Source organism: Bombina bombina, chromosome 11 (assembly GCF_027579735.1).
Source record: "Bombina bombina isolate aBomBom1 chromosome 11, aBomBom1.pri, whole genome shotgun sequence".
Classification (NCBI taxonomy): Eukaryota; Metazoa; Chordata; class Amphibia; order Anura; family Bombinatoridae; genus Bombina; species Bombina bombina.
The window spans coordinates 28,989,228-28,997,743 of NC_069509.1; positions in this window are offsets into that span (position 1 = coordinate 28,989,228).

An 8,516-nucleotide genomic window follows, 5' to 3' on the forward strand; every position below is an offset into this window, starting at 1 on the left:
TACCTCATTTCACACAGGGGAGAATTTTGATACAAGAGGATGTGTAAATTGTAGAAGCACGTATATTATATATGTGATTGCACACAGTGCTCGAAGAGCTATGTAGGTAGAACCACACGTGAGGTAGGCACACGTATTGGGGAACATCTGTCCTATATCTCGGGAGAGAGACCATGTTCCGCCTTGTCCAAACATTTTTTCGAGGTCCATAATCAAGATGTCTCCAATTTAAAGTGGAAGGCAACTGAACTGAACAGATCAAGAGACACCCAAGAGGGGGAGATACATTTTCTATATTATGTAGACAGAAGATTTATTGGATCTTCAAACTGGATACTCTCATCCCGATGGGTTTAATTCAGAGTTTGACTTTTATAAATTATTGGCAACATTAGGCCAATTCATTCATCAGTTAATGGATCAATTATTTATATGAATTAATTTACTGTATACCTAATAGTTTGCCACTAATTCCAGCATTCCATATTTCTTTTTATTCTTTTATGTTTTGCCAGCTTATTTAATATGGTCTAGGATTTTTTTCACTATTGGATTATGGGTTTCAGATTAAAATAATTTATATACACCATTTTGGGTACTTTTAACTTCTTATACACATATACTTATATTGTACAGTTACTTTTGTTCATCTTCTTTACTCCCTTGGATACGGTCCAATAGTGCGCAGTAGTAATTTATGAATCCACATGTTATATAGATATGCTCCATCTATAGAAGGGATTAACGTATATTTCCTTTTTGTTGCTCTATTCATTAATTTGTCATGTTTATCTGCCTTGCTTATTTATGGCAAATTGTTAATAGCTATGGAGGTAGATGTACTGTTCTCTCCAGGTTATACTTATTACATATCACTAACATGTATATGTTCCCTTTTGTACTTTTTCTGTATGTTAATATATCTTTAAAAATTATATGTTTAATACATATTTACAAATGATGTTAACATATATCTAAATCGTCTTCCTCATTGTGCTTATACCTTTAATTGTTATAGCTGTTTCAGTACTATTTGTTTTAGCCAATGAGATGTTTTCCTTTTTTTTTTAAATAGGGCACACACTTGTAGCCCATCATGTCTATGATTACGGTCTATTGACCGAAACCGGTCAGACAAGCTATTTTGTTCTGGAACTGCTAACTGTTTTCCTGCTTTTAATTTATGGAATAAAGTTTGCTTTTCTGCTCAAACATTGGGACTTTGTAGTTCTCCTTTTTTTAAATCCTCCATTTCATAAAAATAAGAGCCATAGAAATATTGCATAGTAAATTAGCAGCACATCTAGACAAGTTTCCCTGCTTGTTTCTATTCCCATAAGTATAAGTGTATACATTGTTACTAATGCACCAGAGGATTCTGGGTAAGATATGCAAATTAGAAAAACAATATCTCATCCTCTCTGCTTCTAGTACGGTGTTAAAACATAGCAATCCGCTAATTGGGTAAGCGCAGCAGAAACAAAATCACTTCTGGGCAGCTCTTTCAAGCTTATTAGCTCTCATCAGCAGGAGATAGGTTTGATTTGCTGTGAAGCTCATTTCCAGGGCAAAAGCAATATCGGAGGATGAACTGTTGGGTTTTCATTGGCTGCCACCTTCTTTTGAAGACCTCCTAACAAAATCAAGACCTTTTAAGATTTACTACTATACAAGGAGGACTATCCATATAAGACTCTGAGCCTATTATATAAGTGTATGTACTTTTTACCTCTCATACCAGAATAGTATTTAGTTTTGAAAGTTTATAAGTAAAATCACTTTTTAGCTTGCAACCTATATCTTTTTCTGTTGAAAGACTGTCCTTTTAAAAGGATAAGTTTATTGTTTAAAAAGATAGATAATCCCTCTATTACCCCTTCCCCCATATTTGCATAACCAACACAGTTATATTAATACACTTTTTACCTCTGTGATTACCTTGTATCTAAGCCTCTGCAGACTGCCCCCTTATTTCAGATCTTTTGACAGACTTGTATTTTAGCCAATCAATGCTGACTCCTAGGTAACTCCACATGCTTGAGCACAATGTTATCTATATGGCACACATGATCTAACGCCCTCTAGTTGTGAAAAACTATCAACATGCATTCAGATAAGAGGCGGCCTTCAAGGGCTAAGAAATTAGCATATGAATTAACTAGGTTTAGCTTTCAACTAAGAATACCAAGATAACAAAGCAAAATTGAGGATATAAGTAAAATGAAAATGTGTTTAATGTTCTATCTGAATCATAAAAGTTTTTTTTTACTAGACTGTCGCTTTTTAAGATACTATTTACACACTCTTTAATTTTCATTAATTTTAGCAGCACCCTCCTGTGGAATTTATATATAAATTTGTCATTTTAAATAAAGCTGACATTTTTATTGATACATTGCTTTGTTGGCGCCTGTTACGGTGGAGCTGTCTCTCACTTCAACAAACAATTACAACTATGGCAAAGAAGAATTTGTTTCAGCTTTTTAATGCTAGTCAGGATGACATTGTATTTATTCTATAACATATTTTAAACAAAAGGAACATTATTAATATCATATTGTAGCAACATTAGAATTAACTTTTATTACAACTAATTCCTCCAGAATTGTTTTATACCAAATGCCATAGTTTAACTCACGGTGGTACAATACAGACTCAATTCTCACCCTCATTAGCAGGGTTCTCTTATAATTGTAATGGGAAAACTATTCTTTCTGGATCTTTTTTATGAATATTCAGATTAATTGCCTGATGTAAGAAATAAACTAGGGAACAGATGACGCAATCAAGACATACACAAAAGTGCTAAATAAACAGATGTTATATTGTGTACAGAAATAAAAACATTGTTACATGAGTTGTGTAGAAGAAAAACAACATACAAAGTGCAAATAAAATATAGTACCTCTATACTAAATCCAATATATTTTGGGGTCTCACTCTCTGATGGGCCAGTGTTTCCAGACTTCCTGCTTGTGGGTATCTTATCTTTAGGGACTGCTCCAGGACTGGACTCTGGTCCAAGGTGCTCTTAGGATCTACAGAATGATGGACTCCCATAGTTCCCCTCTGCATTGTCCAAAACTGCAGCCCCTCTCCAAAGTTCCAGTCCCCAGAGCCTCTGCTCCAACTCTCAGCAGTCTATACACAACTAGTAGTTACAACTGTGTATGTATATCCTATATTATAAAAGGCCAAGTGTGTTTGTCTGAAGCCGTCATGCGCAGTAGAGACTGCGCACGGACAAACACACCTGGCCTTCAGCTGCAGAGTAGTGCGCACTGCGGAAGCTGCCTGGTGGGGGCGTGACCGGCGTCGGGCGTGCCGTGATGGGGGCGTGGCAGGCATGGTGAGGGGTCGTGGCCGGCAGGCGTGACGAGGGGGCGTGGCCTCATGGGAGCGCGCAGGAGGGGCGTGGCCAGCAGGAGAGACCAAAACAGAGGAAGGAAGGAAGGAAAGAAAGAAAGCGAGCAGAAGAGGGAGAGAGAGCACAAGAAAGTGGGAGAGAAAGAGGGGGAGAGAGAGGGGGGAGAGAGAGCTCAAAAGAGAGGGGGGAGAGAGAGCTTAAAAGAGGTGGGAGAGAGAGCGCAAAAGAGGGAGAGAGAGAGCGTGAAAGAGGGGGGGGAGAGAGCGCAAGAGAGGGGGAGAGAGAGCGCACAAAAGAGGGGGAGAGAGAGAGCTCAAAAGAGAGGGGGGAGAGAGAGCGCAAAAGAGAGGGGGGAGAGAGAGCGCAAAAGAGAGGGGGGAGAGTTTAAAAGAGAGCGCAAGAGGGGGGAGAGAGCGCAAAAGAGAAGGGGGAGACAGAGTGCAAAAGAGGGAGAGAGAGAGCAAAAGAGGGAGAGAGAGAACGTAAAAGAGAGGGGGAGAGAGCACAAAAGAGAGGGGGAGAGAGCGCAAAAAAGGGGAAGAGAGAGCAAAAGAGAGGGGGAGAGAGAGAGCAAAAGAGAGGGGAAGAGAGAGCAAAAGAGAGGGGGGGAGAGAGAGCAAAAGAGAGGGGGGGGAGAGAGCGCAAAAGAGGGGGGAGAGAGAGAGCAAAAAGGGGGGAGAGAGCAAAATAGGGGAGAGAGAGAGCAAAAGAGGGCGAGAGAGAGCAAGAGGGGGAGAGAGCAGATGAGGGGGGGAAGAGAGAGAGCGAGCAAAAGAGGGGAGAGAGAGCAAAAGAGGTGGGAGAGAGAGCACAAGAGGGGAGAGAGAGAGCAAAAAAGGGGAGAGAGAGAGAGCAAAAGAGGGGGAGAGTGCAAAATAAGGGGGAGAGAGAGAACTCAAAAGAGAGGAGGGGAGAGAGAGAGCGCAAAACAGAGGGGGGAGAGAGAGGGAGCAAGGGTTGGAACCGCAGTACCTAAAAAATTGGCCCGTGTACACGGGCTTTAGGACTAGTATTAACATAACTAGTTACAACTGTATATATATATATATATATATATATATATATATTAACATAACTAGTTACAACTGTATATATATATAGGTATACCTGTATATATATATATATATATATATATATTAACATAACTAGTTACAACTGTGTATATATATAGTAACATAACTAGTTACAACTATATATATATATATAGGTATACCTGTATATATATATATATATATATATATATATATATATTAACATAACTAGTTACAACTGTATATATATATATATATATATATATATATATATATATATATATATATTGATTAAGAAGAAAGAAGATATGTGAGACCGTATAGCCCACACTTGTTTCCCTGTTTCCAGCACCAGAGCATAAGATCTACTGTGTCCTAACTATTATAATAGTGATAGTAACAGACACTAAATATGGTTCCCTAAAGACTCCTTAACAACTAAAGCAATTATATATTGTCACAATATTACAAAATAACCGTTACATTTATATACTAAGTGATTACTTTATTGCTACAAGAGATATCACAGACATGTAATGCAAAGATACTAAGCGTGGGCCCACTTTAGACTATTGGTATACCGAAAAAAGTCAGCTGACTGCAAAAAAAGTTCCTTTATAAGAATAATTATTAATAGAGTTCCACACAGCTTGTTTAATGAATTATGCACCACATTCCATTACTTTGTTTCAATCTTCAGTGGGAGATTATGGCAAGGTATTTAACACTCACGGGTATTTATATCCCAACAGTCACAGCTTTAGTTATGTCGTAGGTATATGCAGAAAACTGTATCATTATCGCTTGTCTCAAACGCTCAACTTGCTTTGCATGCAAAGAAACGCCTCACCAGGTAGGCTTGTAGTACTCCTCCCTGCTTATTATTTCAAGCAAGTTTTGAACGCAGCTTAATCTTATTCTGCGCTTACCTTGATTGTAGATCCTCAATGAGTTTGCTCTTGTTTGTACTTACAAGACAGCTGTAGTCGGTAACCTCCGTTCCGTTCCGCTTCTGTGGCGGTTTCCCATCCGTGAGTGTACCTGCTACTCAACCACTCCTGTGATTCAATATCTCCAGTTAGCAAACATAGAGGGTACAGCTGTAACCCTCACAGAAACTGATTGCATCTAGCGACGCGCGTTTCACCCTCATTGGTGTATCAAGAACAGGGCTTCATCCGGTTTGTTTCTCATTCGTCAGTTACCTGACTTTTAAGCCGTACAGTTTCTCCGCCCATACAGGTGAAATGAAAAAGATATCTTAGTATATATTCATTCATACATCCAATCTGCTGTTTGTTTAAGGAATTATTTAAGTCTTGAAATACATTTTTGCATTTATAATCTTGTGCAGTTTTGCAATCGTATATATTTATAAGAAATGGCAACATATTAATAATTCAGGGATATTCCAACAAATCACAAAAGTATATTTAATATTTGAGATACTTTATAATCCTCTACAATATTGTAAGAATATGTAGATATAAGGAAATTAGCTCTGATTTTGTTATAAAGTTTATGAAACTATTTCTTAAAATTAAATACGATAAATTCATTTGTATTTATAATTTCATCAGACTTAAATATATTGGTAAGTTGATAATAGTTTGGGGATATTGTTAACAGATTCCTTAGTTAATATATGTACACACAATTGTTATAAGAATGGAGTGTAGTTTATTTCTTCATTTAGCCCATATGGTTTTAAGGCCTTTAGGTCAAATATCCACCTACACTCCTTTTGTAGGAGTAAGTTGTCAAGGTTGCCCCCTCTAATGGACAGGTCAACCTTTTCTAAACCCAGGAACTTTAATTTATGTTCATTACTTTCATGAAATTTTTTAAAATGTCGGGCTACACTACTGGTTTTAACTTCATTTGATATATCCCTTTTATGCTCTTTAATGCGTTCCTTGAGCTCCCTATAGGTTTTCCCAACGTAATACATTGGGCAATTACAAAAGACTAAATAAATAATACCTTCGCTTCTGCAATTAATTTTCCCTTTTATTTTAAAAGTCTTTCCAAATTTATCAACAAAAAATCTGCCTTCTTGCATGTTAATACATACCGAGCATCTCTAACATCTGATGTTACCCTCTCTTTCATGGTATTGTTGTAACCATGTTCTTTTTACATCTTTTGTGAAGTGGCTATGCCCCAGTATGTCTTTGAGATTGGGAGCTCTTCAAGCTGCCATGAGAGGTCTATCTCCCACAAATTGAATAATATCTTTGTCAATTGTTAAAACTGACTAATGTTTTTGTAGAATTGCCCTTACATTTTGCCATTTATTGTTGTAAGTGGAAATGAATCTAATCATATTAGTTGTATCATCCTCTTTAACTTTATACAATAATTCATCCCTATTCTTTTTAACAGCTACTGTGTATGCTTTCTTTAGGCAATTTTGGGGGTAACCCCTTAATCTGAATCTAGTTTTAAGCTGTTTGGCTTCTTGTTTAAAAGTTTCTAGTTCTGTGCAGTTTCTTCTGTGGCGTAAATATATATATATAATAATAATAATAGCCCAAATAGGCTCTTTTAAAGGTAAATCATGGAGTTTTTTAATGAACAAAAATGGGAATATGATATGGCAGAAACCTTTTCAACAACTAATATAGGTGAAACCAATGTAAATACAGAAGGCAATTCAACTGATAATATTTATAAATCATTCAAAGATTACAAACATAAATTATTGAAAGAACAGAAGTATAGATGGGAAATTTCTAGCCTTACCAAATATACTGAGGCCAAAATGATACCTAGAGGCCTCAGAATAAGGAAAAAACCTGGTACTAACTTAAATGACCCTCTGACCCCTGATTTTAAAAATGCATGGGAAGAATATGCTAATGAGTGTTCCTTAAATTGGATGAGGCTTATGTTAGGAGAAAATGAATTAAGGAAAAAGAAAATTGAACAAGAGATAAAAGAGATTGAAATAACGATTAAAAAATGGGAAAGTTTAGATGAATATCGTAGATTAATGGATATAGCCAAAATGGAAGTCAGAAAAATCCATGAGGAAATTAAATATAGGAAAAAAAGAAAATTTCAAAGGGATTGGGGGGATTACCAGGAAGGTAAAGTATATGACTATGCCAATATTCAATCGAGTACCTCTGAATCTGATACCTCTGGTAATGAGAGTTTTAGAAGTAGAGGGGGAAATGCTAATAGAAGGGTTTTTTTATACAGGAGAGGATGATACAACTAATATGATTAGATTCATTTCCACTTACAACAATAAATGGCAAAATGTAAGGGCAATTCTACAAAAACATTGGTCAGTATTAACAATTGACAAAGATATTATTCAATTTGTGGGAGATAGACCTCTCATGGCAGCTTGAAGAGCTCCCAATCTCAAAGACATACTGGGGCATAGCCACTTCACAAAAGATGTAAAAAGAACATGGTTACAACAATACCATGAAAGAGAGGGTAACATCAGATGTTAGAGATGCTCGGTATGTATTAACATGCAAGAAGGCAGATTTTTTGTTGATAAATTTGGAAAGACTTTTAAAATAAAAGGGAAAATTAATTGCAGAAGCGAAGGTATTATTTATTTAGTCTTTTGTAATTGCCCAATGTATTACGTTGGGAAAACCTATAGGGAGCTCAAGGAACGCATTAAAGAGCATAAAAGGGATATATCAAATGAAGTTAAAACCAGTAGTGTAGCCCGACATTTTAAAAAATTTCATGAAAGTAATGAACATAAATTAAAGTTCCTGGGTTTAGAAAAGGTTGACCTGTCCATTAGAGGGGGCAACCTTGACAACTTACTCCTACAAAAGGAGTGTAGGTGGATATTTGACCTAAAGGCCTTAAAACCATATGGGCTAAATGAAGAAATAAACTACACTCCATTCTTATAACAATTGTGTGTACATATATTAACTAAGGAATCTGTTAACAATATCCCCAAACTATTATCAACTTACCAATATATTTAAGTCTGATGAAATTATAAATACAAATGAATTTATCGTATTTAATTTTAAGAAATAGTTTCATAAACTTTATAACAAAATAAGAGCTAATTTCCTTATATCTACATATTCTTACAATATTGTAGAGGATTATAAAGTATCTCAAATATT